General features: G+C 47.4%; 1 protein-coding gene across 1 annotated transcript in view; it reads left to right on the plus strand.

Moving 5' to 3' along the window:
• The window catches only part of CHRNB4 (cholinergic receptor nicotinic beta 4 subunit), a 60012-nt gene that overhangs the window by 14343 nt on the left and 30800 nt on the right, over positions 1-14869 (plus strand). The window lies entirely within an intron of this gene.

The following is a 14869-nucleotide window of genomic DNA, read 5'->3' on the forward strand; positions in this document are numbered from 1 at the left end:
GTTGGTCTAAGTCCAACGGATTCACAAAAACAGCCTGCCCTGACAACTTTGTTGTTCTGATGGGATGGCTTAAGATCTATATCCGGTCACCCTCACTGTCTGCCACAATTTGGAAGACCTCGGGGTGTAAAGCCCATTTGTTTGCATGAATGGTGTGTCGACTGAGAAAATCTGCTTCCCAGTTTAGGACTCCCAGAATGAACACTGCGGGCAAGGCAGGATGATGAAGTTCTACCCACTTTAATGTGTTACTTACCTCCTTCATTGCATTTTTGCTGCAAGTTCCTCCCTGATGGTTGAGGTATGATACTGGCGTCGCATTGTCCTAGCGGATTTGGACTGGTTTCTCCTGAAGGATGTCCTTTGCCTGAATAAGTGCCCTATATATGGCCCGAAGTTCCAATATATTTATTGGCAGGCAACTTTCTTCCTTGGTCCACTGCCCCTGGAAGCAACTCCTTCCTGACACCGCCCCCCAGCCCTGAAGGCTGGAATCCATTGTCAGAATTTCCCAATCTGATATCCAAAAGGGTCTCCCTTTGTCCAGATTGGATGTCCTTAGCCACCAGGCTAATGACCTCCTTACTTACAGAGGAAGGACCATAGTCTGCGTTTTTATTGTCTGATGAAAACCATTCCATTTAGAAAGGATCAGACGTTGCAGAGGCCTCGAGTGGAAACGAGCATACTCCACCATGTCAAATATCGACACCATCAACCCCATCACACGCATTGCTGTGTGAATGGACACCCTTTGACTGAGTAGCAGCTCCTGAATCCTTGACTGAATTTTGGATATTTTGTTCAGAGGTAAAATTACTCTTTGAAGACCCGAATCCAAGACAGCCCCCAAGTGAGTCATCCATTGTGACGGAACCAGGGACAACTTTGCCCAATTTATGAGCCAACTGTGCCTCTGCAAACAAGCTCTTGTCTGTTGCAGACGACACTGATGCAATTCCTGAGATTGTGCCAGGATTAATAAGTCGTCGAGGTATGGAAAAATCCTTATCCCCTGTTAATGGAGATAAGATGCCATTACTACCATAATTTTGGTGAATACTCTGGGAGCTGTGGCCAGTCGAAATGGTAAGGCCTGAAACTGGAAAAGTTGCTGGGGGATAGCAAACCTGAGATAGCGCTGATTGGACAGTGCTATAGGAGCATGTAGGTAAGCATCCTGGATATCCAGGGATACCATAAAATCCTCCGGCTCCATGGCCAAAATAATGGAACATAAAGTCTCCATATAAAACTGAGGCACCCAAATGTACTTGTTCAGTACTTTGAGCTTGAGTATGGGCCAGAATAACCCATTTGGCTTCTGGACTAGAAACAGGTTGGAATAAAAACCTTGTTCTCGTTGCGTAGTATGAACTGGAATTATCACTCCTGACTGTAGCAACTTCTGAACTGCCTCTTGCAAAGCCCTGGCCTTCGTTTCCACTGAAGACGGGCTGGTGCAAAAAAACCTTTGAGGAGGGTGTTTATTGAAAGCAAATTCATAACCATGAGATACCACTTCTTGCACCCAGGCATCTGTGGTAGACTGCTGCCAGATCTGTGCAAACTGAAGAAGTCAGTCTCCCACCCTGGGGTCCCCTAGGTGGACGCCCGCACCATCAGGCTGATGGCTTATCTTCTGATTTGGAAGCCGGCCCTTTGGTAGCCTAATGCTATTTAGTCTTACCAGACCTGTCAGATTGAGACTGTTTGCCATAACCCTTTCCTTTTGCTTTTCATTAAGTCTGATGGGCCAAAAAGCTGGAAATCTAGGCGTAGATTTGTGTGTGGAAGGAAACTTCACTTTCTTGGAGTCTGCTTCTGACTCAAAAATGCTGTTTCATTCTTTACCAAAAAGAATATCTCTAGTAAAAGGCAAAGACTCCCGAACCTTCTTGGATTCCGAGTCAGCTTTCCATTTACGTAGCCAAACCACTGTGCGAGCTGCTACTGCTGAGGCTGATGCCTGAGAGACAATTGTACCCATATCCAAGGCTGCTTCTTCCATAAAAATAGCCACCTGTTTGATATGTGCAATATGGGATTTTTGCTCTATAGATGCCAATGAAAGATCATCCTCCAATGCATCAGCCCAGGCTGCCACTGCTTTGGCCATCCAGGCTGAAGCCATGGCTGGTCTTATGATTGCCCCAGACAATGGTTTTTATTAAAAAAAAATCTATTTTCCTATCCGTGACATTATTTAATGATGTAGAAGGCAGAGGTAATGTAGATTTTCGCACCAATCGAATGACATGCGTATCTACTTTGGGAGCCACCTCCCTTTTTAAACAGTCCCCAGCCGGAAGGGGATAATGGGAATTCCATTTCTTTGGAATTCTAAACTTCTTACTGGGTGTTACCCAAGCCTCTTACATAATTTCTGTCAGCTGTTCTGACCCAGGAAACTCAGTCCTAACTGTTTTAGGACGTTTAAACACAGGCGCCTTAGATTTTACCAAATATCCCTGCTGCCTCCTCTAAGGATAGAGTGGCTTTCATAGCACTAATTAACTCAGGTATGTCCACTGAGCTGAGGCCTTCATCCTCATCTCTGTATGCAGTTGGGATGAGGTTTTAATGTTGGTGTGCTGTGCCTTTTTTTCTCCACACATAGGGGTATATGCAATTGCGGTCGAATTCCCGAAAATTTCGAAAAATGGGACATTTTCGCCCAAAAAAAAAAAATTTGACAATGCAATTCAGTACTTTTCGTCAAAAAAACGGACTTTCCAAATCCGACTTTTTGAAATTTGACATTTGTCAAATTTGACATTTCTGCAATGGTACAAATGCGGCAATTCGACAAAAGTATATTCAATTGAAGATTGTAAATTCGACAACAGTGCTTTTAGACAGTAAATTCGTCATTTTCAATCCGCCACACTTTGCTGGCGGAATCTAATAATTTTTATTAAAAACATGTTTTTTTTATTGGTAATAGCATATCCATTTATATTAGAAGGGATTAGGTACTTGGTTTGTCTATTTAGGAGGCAGAAGTATTATTTATATATTTTTAAAAATATTTTTTTTATTTTTTTATTTTTTTTATGGAATGGGGTAAAATTCAGAAAAAAAAATGTGTGGGGTCCCCCCTCCTAAGCATAACCAGCCTCGGGCTCTTTGAGCCACTCCTGGTTGCCAAAATACGGGGGGAAAAATGACAGGGGATCCCCCGTATTTTAACAACCAGCACCGGGCTCTGCGCCTGGTCCTTGTGCAAAAAATATGGGGGACAAAAAGAGTAGGGGTCCCCCGTATTTTTTGTACCAGCACCGGGCTCCACTAGCTGGACAGATAATGCCACAGCCAGGGGTCACTTTTATACAGCGCCCTGCGGCCGTGGCATTAAATATCCAACTGGTCACCCCTGGCCGGGGTACCCTGGAGGAGTGGGGACCCCTTCAATCAAGGGGTCGTCCCCCCAGCCACCCAAGGGCCAGGGGTGAAGCCCGAGGCTGTCCCCCCCCATCCAAGGGCTGCGGATGGGGGGCTGATAGCCTTGTGTAAAAATGAAAGAATATTGTTTTTTGCAGAAGAACTACAAGTCCCAGCAAGCCTCCCCCGCAAGCTGGTACTTAGAGAACCACCAGTACCAGCATGAGGGGGGGGGGGGGAACGGGCCCGCTGGTACCTGTAGTTCTACTGCAAAAAAAATACCCAAATAAAAACAGGACACACACACCTTGAAAGTAAAACTTTATTACATACATGCCGACACATACATACTTACCTATGTTGACACGCCGACTCTGGCCACATCTCCGTCTGTCGACGTCTGGGGTACCTGAAAATAAAATTATATACTCACCTGATCCATTGTCCGGTTCTTTGATTGTAATCCACGTACTTGGCAAAACAAAGAAATGGATACCCGCTCCACACGGACTGAAAGGGGTCCCATATTTACACATGGGACCCCTTTCCCTGAATGCTGAGACCCCCTGTGACTCCTGTCACAGAGAGTCTCTTCAGGTAATCAGGTAGCGCCACGTCCTGGCACTCTCCTGATTCCCTATGCGCGTCTGAGCTGGCAGACAGCGCATCGCACAGCACCTCCATTAGTTTCAATGGTGGGAACTTTGCGGTCAGCGGTGGGGTTACCCGCGGTCAGCCGCTGACCGCGGGTGACCTCACCGCTGACCGCAAAGTTCCCACCATTGAAGATAATGGAGGGGGCTTTGCGATGCGCTGTCTGACAGCTCGGACGCGCATACAGCCAATCAGGAGAGTGCCACGACGTGGCGCTACCTGATTGGCTGAAGAGACTCTCTGTGACAGGAGTCACGGGTGGTCTCTGCATTCGGGGAAAGGGGTCCCATGTGTAAACATGGGACCCCTTTCAGTCCGTGTGGAGCGGGTATGCGTTTTTTTTGTTTTGCCAAGTACGTGGATTACAATCAAAGAACCGGACACTGGATCAGGTGAGTATATAATTTTATTTTCAGGTACCCCGGACGTCGACAGACGGAGACGTGGCCAGAGTCGGCGTGTCAACATAGGTAACTATGTATGTGTCGGCATGTATGTAATAAAGTTTTACTTTCAAGGTGTGTGTCCTGTTTTTATTTGGGTATTTTTTTTGCAGTAGAACTACAGGTACCAGCGGGCCCGTTCCCCCCCCCCCCTAATGCTGGTACTGGTGGTTCTCCAAGTACTAGCTTGCGGGGGAGGCTTGCTGGGACTTGTAGTTCTTCTGCAAAAAACAATATTCTTACATTTTACTCAAGGCTATCAGCCCCCCATCCGTAGCCCTTGGATGGGGGGGACAGCCTTGGGCTTCACCCCTGGCCCTTGGGTGGCTGGGGGGGGGACCCCTTGATTGAAGGGGTCCGCACTCCAGGGTACCCCGGCCAGGGGTGACTAGTTGGATATTTAATGCCACGGCCGCAGGGCGCTGTATACAAGTGACCCCCCGGCTGTGGCATTATCTGTCCAGCTAGTGGAGCCCGGTGCTGGTACAAAAAATACGGGGGACCCCTACTCTTTTTGTCCCCCATATTTTTTGCACCAGGACCAGGCGCAGAGCCCGGTGCTGGTTGTTAAAATACGGGGGATCCCCTGTCAATTTTTTCCCCGTATTTTTATAACCAGGACCGGCTCAAAGAGCCCGAGGCTGGTTATGCTTAGGAGGGGGGACCCCACGCAAATTTTTTTCGGGTTTTTTACTGTTTTTTAAACATCTTTAAAAAATCTAATCAAAATCCGTCAAATCGGCCGTTTTTCGACAGCGGGACAGTCGAATCCGTTTTTTATTGAATATGTCGAATTCCGGCACCCACCTGCCGGAATTCAACGGTCGAATTGTGTCAAATTTCGCCCGGAATTGCATATACCCCATAGTGTTGTGTGTTCCTTTCAAACAACTCAACTTTGGTTTCATCTGTCCACAGAATATTTTGCCAGTAGTGCTGTGGAACATTCAGGTGCTCTTTTGCAATCTTCAAACGTGCAGCAATGTTTTTTTTGGACAGCAGTGGCTTCCTCAGTGGTTTCCTCCCATGAGCTCCATTCTTGTTCAGTGTTTTACGTATCGTAGATTCGTCAACAGATATGTTAGCATGTGCCAGAGATTTCTGTAAGTCTTTAGCTGACACTCTAGGATTCTTCTTCACCTCATTGAGCATTCTGCGCTGTGCTCTTGCAGTCATCTTTACAGGACGCCCACTCCTAGGGAGAGTAGCAACAGTGCTGAACTGTCTCCATTTATAGACAATTTGTATTACCATGGACTGATAAACATCAAGGCTTTTAGAGATACTTTTGCAACCCTTTCCAGCTTTATGCAAGTCAACAATTCTTAATCATAGGTCTTCTGAGAGCTCTTTTCTGCGAGGCATGGTTCACATCAGGCAATGCTTCTTGAGAATTGCAAACAAAAAACTGGTGCATGTTTTTATAGGGCAGCTCAGCTTTAACCAACACCTCCAATCTTGTCTCATTGATTGGACTCCAGGTTGGCTGACTCCTGACTCATATTAGCTCTTGGAGAAGTCATTAGCCTAGGGGTTCACATACTTTGTCCACCCTGCACTATGAATGTTTACATGGTGTGTTCAATAAAAACATGAGAACATATAATTGTTTGTGTGGTTTTAGTTTCAGCAGTCTGTGTTTGTCTATTGTTGTGACATAGATGAAGATCAGAACACATTTTATGACCAATTTATGCGCAAATCCAGGAAATTCCAAAGGGTTCACATACTTTTTCTTGCAACTGTATGTATATGTGTGTATATATATATATATATATATAGACACATATGGAACACATACACACTAGTTAGAGTCACAGTCAATTTTCATCGGGAGGCCCGGTCCCCACGGCATAATGCTACGGGTTGTGGGTCGGTGGTGGGGGCAGAGCCAATTTGACTCAATTCTATGACTATTGCATTGTATTGGCTTCATCCCCTCGCAACAAACCCGTGAATCAAGGTATACAGCTGCAAAGGAACAGGGCTACAATCAGGGGGCGTGTGGTGGGGGTTAAAAGAGAAACAAAAAAACATTTGGTCCAAATGGGGGGTGGGGGGTGTTGGGCTTGGGGGTTCTGGGTATGCAGACATCCTCCTCCTCTTCCACCCAGCTTGTACCACTGAGTATAGTCCGGTAACCAATCCTATGGTTCAGGGACAGACTGGTACTCTTAATCACCATAGGCAGTGTACTGTGTGAGTACCAGCCCAGGTTTCTCTGTGTCCCTGTATGTGCTGCTCAGCCTGCCCAAGTTTCTCTGCATGGCTGTTCAAGCCCATCAAGACACCAGCCTTTGTGGTATTTGCCAGAAGTGCCAGATGGCAGTCCGACTCCGCTATGGTTCATCTAGATGGAATCTCATTATAGAAAATATATTTTGGATTTCACATTGTAAAGAATATGGGGCTGTATCAGACAGATGGATTTCTTTGTATGGATGTAAGTAGCGAGTTTTAGCATGCAACACGTGAAGTGAATTTATGCATTTTTGCGATTTTGCAGATGATTTCGAGGCGGATGGATCTTGAACAAATTTGTCTTTATCTGAAATGTGCATTTTGATTCAGGAACTGAGTGGTAACAATGATTGGAACTGTTCTGTCTTGTGGGAGGGTCATGGGAGTGTAATGAGCATGTAGCTTTAATTACGTGTGGAGTTGTTTGTATGAAGAAAAAAAACTGTTTCAGAGAGATCTCTTGCACCTAGCAGGGTCAGGTGCAAGTGCTGATACATATAATGATATTGTGGCTGTGGATGGAAAACATGGGTGGAGCGACCTACTGCTTGAAGCTGCCCAGATCCTCTCATTAGCCCTATGGAAACTGGTATTAGCATATTATCAGGTTGGTCCCTAATCCAGGGACGTAGCAAGAACTTTATGGGCCCTATAGCAACATTTTGAAGGGGCCCCTTTCAAAATGCTTTTAGAGAGATACCTCTGCAGCAGTTCTTAATTGTATGCCCCATAATAGTGCCACAGGTTCATTTTCTGAACCATAGTAATGCCTTAGTTTATTTTATGTCCCACAGTAGTGCCCTAGTTCATGTTATGTCACATTGTAGGGATGCCAGCACACATTATGCCACATAGTACCCCCAAATTCACATTATGACATACAGTGTCCGCAGTTCATATTATGACACATTACAGTGCCCCCAGTTCATATTATGCCACACTATGGTGCCTTCACTTAATATTGTGCCACATTACAGTGCCCCCAGTTCATATTATGCCACATTACCATGCCCCCAGTTCACATTATGCCTCCACTTCATATTGTGCCACAGAACAGTGTCCCAGTTTATATTATATAACATTATAATGCCCTCCAGTTCATTTTATACTACATTAGAATGAGTAGATCCAGATATCTATCTATATATCTATACCTAGATATATTGCATGCCCCAAATAAAAAGTTTGTAAGGGCCCCTATCTATCTACCAATTATGAAAGATATATATAACACATAGAATTGTGACAGGGAAGGCAGGCCTTTCTCAGCTCTGGGATCCATAGCAGCTGCACTCCCTGCACCTATGGTAGCTACACCTTGTATATAACACATGGAACTGTGACAAGGAAGGTACCGTAGGCCCCTCTCAGCTCTGGGCCCCATAGCAGCTGCACTTTCTGCACCTGTGGTAGCTACGCCCTTGTCCCTAACATCCCTAATACTGACATATTATATAAATATATCCAGGTCTTACTTATCATAGTGTCCATTCTAATATGTAGACAGCAAATGCTGTCATCAATGGCGTAACTCTCGTATTCCAAGCTACTTCCTCACATATAAGACCATCTACCACTCTTACCTTAATGCCCTGGATGCTGCCAAACATATTTCCAAACTCTGATCTCTGCTCAAGCTTCTAACCCAAAACAACTTTTTAATACATTAACTTCTGAACCCTCCCTCACCCAACCCACCAGCCACTATCAAGGCGCAAAATCTTGCTTCCTTGCTTCAAGGACAAGATTGATAAGATCCAAGATGAAATGGTATGCTCTCCGTCAGCCAGTGACCTGCTCAATTCTCTACCTGAACCATCTGGCATCCTCTCTTCATTTAATCCCACAAATGAAGATGAAGTGTCAACACTCTTCTCATCCTGCTACTCTACTACCACTGCTCTAGATCCTATGCCCTCACAATAAGTAATCTCTGTCTCCTTTGCGCATCCCAACTGACATCTGTAATCTCTCTCTCTCTCTCTCTGTTATGAACCACAGCTAGTGGTTCATTCCTATTTTATGTTTATAGTTGTCTTGCAGGCCAGGTTTTCCTGTTGCTCTGGTTTAAGAATATTCTTGTTTGCTGCCAGTGGTGAGTCTGTGTAATTGCAGCTTGTTCCCATGTGTTCAGCCTCACCTGTCTGTTGATTGCACCTCTCAGTTGTGCAGCAGGGCAGCTGCACGACATAATTAATTAAGACTCTCTGTTATATGCTGGCTCAGTGCAATTCACAGACGCTGGTGATATTTCCTGGGTTCCAGAGTCTTGCGTTCTGAGCTAGTCCCTGCCAGTTCCTGAGCTCCTGTCTAGCAGTGTCTGTCTAGCTGCTTCCAGTGTTGCTTCCTGTGTCGATTCCTGTGTCGGTTCCTGTGTCCTGCTGTGAAGTGTTCCTGTCCAGAAGTCCTGTGGCTTTGTCTGTGCCTAGTCGAGTTTCTGGCTTCTTGGTGTCCACCGGTCTGTCGTTTGGGATTCTGCCTGTCCTCCGGTTCTGAGAGTCTGTGTCGGCTACATTGGGGGTTCCTGTCCGTTTGCCAGTGTTTATACCGGTTCCATGAGTAGCTGCTTTGCCGCGTCCGTCGGCCTAGGCCGCAGTATTCTTTGGTTATATTTTGTTACTGGTGTTTTGCAGAGGGTTCTGCTTATGCTGTCACCGCCGGTACACAACAGTATTGTGTCGGCGAGTGGACAGCATTTCCTTGGTTGTTCTTTTCCTTTGGCGGCGTGCCGCACATATATTTAGTTTTAGGGTAGTTAGTAGCCCCTAGCTTTCTGTTGTTTTAGTCAGAGGTCCCCTTGTTATTATCCTGTCTCGGTTCACGCCTTGTCTCACGCTAAGACCTGGGGGCATCGGAGTTGGGCAGACATAATCCGACCTTCAAACGCGGCTGCCATGGGCCCAAGAAACCATAGTCACTCAGGTGTGAACTGACCACACGGGTAAAACAACGGAGGTAGGGTGCTAGGGGCTATTTCCACACCACACCTTATTTCAGCGTCACGTTCTGGTGCTCAGGACTCACTACGCAACATCTCCCTTGTTCTGAGCACCAGGAACCTAACATTATCACCAGCCATACAACAAAAAAGAAATAAAGCTTTTTCTTTTTTGGCCCAGTCCAGTGTCTTGTCTAGAATCCAGTCCTGTCTAGAATTCAGTGTGCAGAATCCAGTCCGGTGTTTAAAAATCCAGCCCAGTCTTGTCTTGTCTAGTTTAAAAAATCCAGTCCAGTCTTGTCTTGTCTAGAATCTTGTCTAAGAATCTTGTCTAGAATCTTGTCTTAGAATCTTGTCTTGGAATCATGTCTAGAATATTGTCTAAGAATCTTGTCTAGAATCTTGTCTTAGAATCGTGTCTAGAATCGTGTCTTATCTTGTCTAGTTTGAAATCCTCCTATGCCTACTATGCAAGCCCTGCAAGCATCTCTCTCAGCCCTGAACTCTGCTTTCAGAGCTTTGAAACCTGAGCGGCTGGAAGTTTTGCAGCAATCCTTAAAGCAACTGCAAAACCTTCTGACCAAAATTTTGCTTATTTTGCCAGAAGTTGTTGAGAGTTCATCCTATAAAGAGACTCTTGCTCACAGTATGGTGACAAGTGAATCCTCAGGTTTAATTAAAGAGAAAAGGTTTAAAAGTTTTCTGCGGCCCAAGCTCTCAGAAGAGGAGCGTCTGCGTCGCAGAAACTTAGATTTATGCCTATATTGTGGGGGTTTAGGCCATTATCTGCAGACCTGTGAGTTGCGCAAGCCAAAGTGTGGCGACAAGTCCTGCCCTCTGGCCAAGTTTAGTCAGGATACAAGACCTACTCCTGTCTCTACTGTGGCAGAGGTACTTGTCACACAACCCACACTAAAAAGCACTCTGTCCTATAATTGGGGTCCTTGGGCTAGGGAGCCCCATTATAGATTCAGGAACCAAAGGAGAATGTTTCTCTCCTCTCTTGATTTTCCTGTTGAAGCAGAGTTGCAAGCCCCTGGAGCGGTGCCCGATGCCAGAGGTCCTGGTGTGGTGCCCGATGCCCAGGGTCCTGGAGTGGTGCCCGATGCCCGGGGTCCTGGAGTGGTGCCCGATGCCCAGGGTCCTGGAGTGGTGCCCGATGCCCAGGGTCTTGGAGTGGTGCCCGATGCCCAGGGTCCTGGAGTGGTGCCCGATGCCCAGGGTCCTGGAGTGGTGCCCGGTGCCCAGGGTCATGGAGTGGTGCCCGATGCCCAGGGTCCTGGAGTGGTGCCCGGTGCCCAGGGTCTTGGAGTGGTGCCCGATGCCCAGGGTCCTGGAGTGGTGCCCGATGCCCGGGGTCCTGGAGTGGTGCCCGATGCCCAGGGTCCTGGAGTGGTGCCCAGGGTCCTGGAGTGGTGCCCAGGGTCCTGGAGCGGTGCCCGGTGCCCAGTGTCCTGGAGCGGTGCCCGGTGCCCAGAGTACTGGAGCGGTACCCGATGCCCAGAGTCCTGGAGCGGTACCCGATGCCCAGAGTCCTGGAGCGGTACACGATGCCCAGAGTCCTGGAGTGATACCCGATGCTCTAGGTTATAGAGGGACATCGAATATTATAGCTCAGGTGTCAATACCAGAAGGGGTCTCAGAAGCTGTTACCCCAGGTAGAGAATTGAAAAGCTCAACTCCAGAGAAGGTGTCTAAAACCATAGTTCTAGAAGGGAACTCGAGAAGCAAAACCCCAGAAGGGATCTTTGAAGTAATATACCCAAGTGGGGTCTCGAGAGACAAAGCCCCAAAGAAGGGTCTAGAAGTCGCTTCCCCAGGAAAGGACTCAAGAGGCATAGCGTTAGTGGAGGTTCTGAAGGTTATAGCTTCAGCAACAGTCCCGGAAGTCATAGTCCCGGGAGAAGCTTCGATAATTATCGACTCAGAGAGGGAGGCCGACGGCCCGGTCCCCGTGAGGGAGGCCGACGGCCCGGTCCCAGTAAAAGAATCCGAGGTTCTGGCCCCAGCGGGGTTCCCGGGGGCCACTGCCCCAGTGAGGTTCCCGGAGGCCACTGCCCCAGCGGGGTTCCCGGAGGCCACTGCCCCGGGTGGGGTTCAGAAAGTCACTGCCCCGGGTGGGGTTCAGAAAGTCACTGCCCCGGGTGGGGTTCAGAAAGTCACTGCCCCTGGTGGGGTTCAGAAAGTCACTGCCCCAGGTGGGGTTCAGAAAGTCACTGCCCCAGGTGGGGTTCAGAAAGTCTTAGCCTCGAGTAAGGTCAATAGTGACCAGGTCCTAGCAAAGCACTCTAGTCAGTCAGATGGGAAGGAAGCAGATCCTGACTCTGTTGATATCTCAACATCTATAATCTTTGATGGGGACTTAGTCCAATTTCTGGCGCTTTACAAACACTATTACACCATTTTGTTGTTTAGACCATTTCTGGGCATCACTTCAGAGAACCTTGTGCTCTATCTGATATATTCCTTTAGAGGAGAGCCTTTTGAGTGGGCAACCAGCCTAATGAAAGCTGAAGATCCCATTCTTCAGGATCCCCCGGCATTCATTGATGCAGTTATTAAGAGATATGGTTCCAAAGAATTTGGTTCAGGTTCCTCTAGGTCACCCGTCTTATCTGCTGAGAGTTCACCGTATTCTGTAAATTCAGCACAAGTGTCTCAGCCCGTTGTTTTGACTGCAGGATGTGCTTTTCTCTCTTCTTTTAATAGTAGTACTTTGCCTGAAAGTTCAGCTCCCAAGGTTAAGAAACCAATCTCTGATTTGAACCCAGCCTTGCTGGGAGGTACCATCAGTTCAGACAATGTTTGGGGAATTACCTTGGTCAGACCTCAAGAACTTTGTAAAAATAAGAAGAAGAAGAAGAAGAAGAAGAAGAAGAAAAAGAAATGATTATTGACTCTTGCCTTGTTAAAAAAAAAAAAAAAAAAAAAGATTTTTTTTCTTTCCTTGTCTTGTGTCCAGTGGCCACCGTCAAGGGGGGGGGGGGGGGGGGGCACCGTTACATGCTGTTGTCACAGCTTGTTTCTGTTAGACCAGTGTGTCAGGTTTTTTTTTTGTATCCCTTGTTTTGGAAAGTCTGAATTTTGGGGTCCTTTGACCCCTCCTCAAGGGGGGGGGGGGGTAATGTTATGAGCCACGGCTGTGGCTCATTCCTGTTTTGCATTTTTGGTTATGTATTTTATGTTATACTTCTGTTCATGTTCCCCGTGGGTGTCATGGGGTGTTTGGAGTTCACCCTTAAGGAAAGGGTACTGTTATGAACCACAGGTAGTGGTTCATTCCTATTTTATGTTTATAGTTGTCTTGCAGGCCAGGTTTTCCCGTTGCTCTGGTTTAAGAATATTCTTGTTTGCTGCCAGTGGTGAGTCTGTGTAATTGCAGCTTGTTCCCATGTGTTCAGCCTCACCTGTCTGTTGATTGCACCTCTCAGTTGTGCAGCAGGGCAGCTGCACGACATAATTAATTAAGACTCTCTGTTATATGCTGGCTCAGTGCAATTCACAGACGCTGGTGATATTTCCTGGGTTCCAGAGTCTTGCGTTCTGAGCTAGTCCCTGCCAGTTCCTGAGCTCCTGTCTAGCAGTGTCTGTCTAGCTGCTTCCAGTGTTGCTTCCTGTGTCGATTCCTGTGTCGGTTCCTGTGTCCTGCTGTGAAGTGTTCCTGTCCAGAAGTCCTGTGGCTTTGTCTGTGCCTAGTCGAGTTTCTGGCTTCTTGGTGTCCACCGGTCTGTCGTTTGGGATTCTGCCTGTCCTCCGGTTCTGAGAGTCTGTGTCGGCTACATTGGGGGTTCCTGTCCGTTTGCCAGTGTTTATACCGGTTCTGTGAGTAGCGGCTTTGCCGCGTCCGTCGGCCTAGGCCGCAGTATTCTTTGGTTATATTTTGTTACTGGTGTTTTGCAGAGGGTTCTGCTTATGCTGTCACCGCCGGTACACAACAGTATTGTGTCGGCGAGTGGACAGCATTTCCTTGGTTGTTCTTTTCCTTTGGCGGTGTGCTGCACATATATTTAGTTTTAGGGTAGTTAGTAGCCCCTAGCTTTCTGTTGTTTTAGTCAGCGGTCCCCTTGTTATTATCCTGTCTCGGTTCACGCCTTGTCTCACGCTAAGACCTGGGGGCATCGGAGTTGGGCAGACATAATCCGCCCTTCAAACGCGGCTGCCGTGGGCCCAAGAAACCATAGTCACTCAGGCGTGAACTGACCACATGGGTAAAACAACGGAGGTAGGGTGCTAGGGGCTATTTCCACACCACACCTTATTTCAGCGTAACGTTCTGGTGCTCAGGACTCACTGCGCAACATCTCCCTTGTTCTGAGCACCAGGAACCTAACACTCTCTCTCTCTCTCTCTAGGTTTCTTTCCTTCACTATTGAAGCGGAATAAATACGTTGTACCATTGGCTGGGATCCCTGCTGTCATGATCCCAACAGCGGGATCATGGCCACCAGTATGGCGGCAGCAGGGCGAGCGCTAGAAGGACCCTTGCGGGCTCGCTGCACTCGCCACGCTGATGGCACTGTGGCTTGCTGTGCTCGCCACAGGTTCTATTCTTCCACAATGGATGTCGTGGACACCTACAGAGGGAGAAAAGCCTGTGGTGCCGGTATTCCGGTGGCAGCATTTCACTGCGTCGGCATTGTGACCGCCGCGATCCCGACAGGCGGTCTCATGATTGCATGCAGTGATTGAAGCATGCAGTGATTACTCCCATTCTGTAAAAATAAAATTATGACCCTAACTCTCTCTAAAACTACCGTCCCATCTCTCAGCTCCCATGCCTCTCCAAGCTACTTGAGAGACTTGCCTACATTTGACTCACACATTTTCTTAATTTACACAACTTATTGGACCCACTCTAGTCAGACTTTCGTTTCCAACAATCCACAGAGACAGCACTGACCAAAGTAGTGAATGATCTAGTCACTGCCAGGGCCGTCTTTTCGTATGGGCTCAATGGGCTCTTGCCCAAGGGCCCCAGGAGTATAAGGGCCCTAGGTTGATAGCTGATGGTCTCCTCTTTCCAGGGGTACCAGATTTTTGAAAATCGGCCCTAGGGAACCAGAGATATCTGACTTCAAAGCAGTGGTCCCCATCCAAGCCTGTTAATTGCTCTTCCCAGCCAGATATCTCAGGCTCTGTATGACTTAGAGTTTTTCTGAGGATACATTTCAAAAGCTGAGACTCTCCACTTTCAGTGGACACTAGCAGC

The sequence above is a fragment of the Pseudophryne corroboree genome, chromosome 6 (assembly GCF_028390025.1).
Source record: "Pseudophryne corroboree isolate aPseCor3 chromosome 6, aPseCor3.hap2, whole genome shotgun sequence".
Lineage (NCBI taxonomy): Eukaryota > Metazoa > Chordata > Amphibia > Anura > Myobatrachidae > Pseudophryne > Pseudophryne corroboree.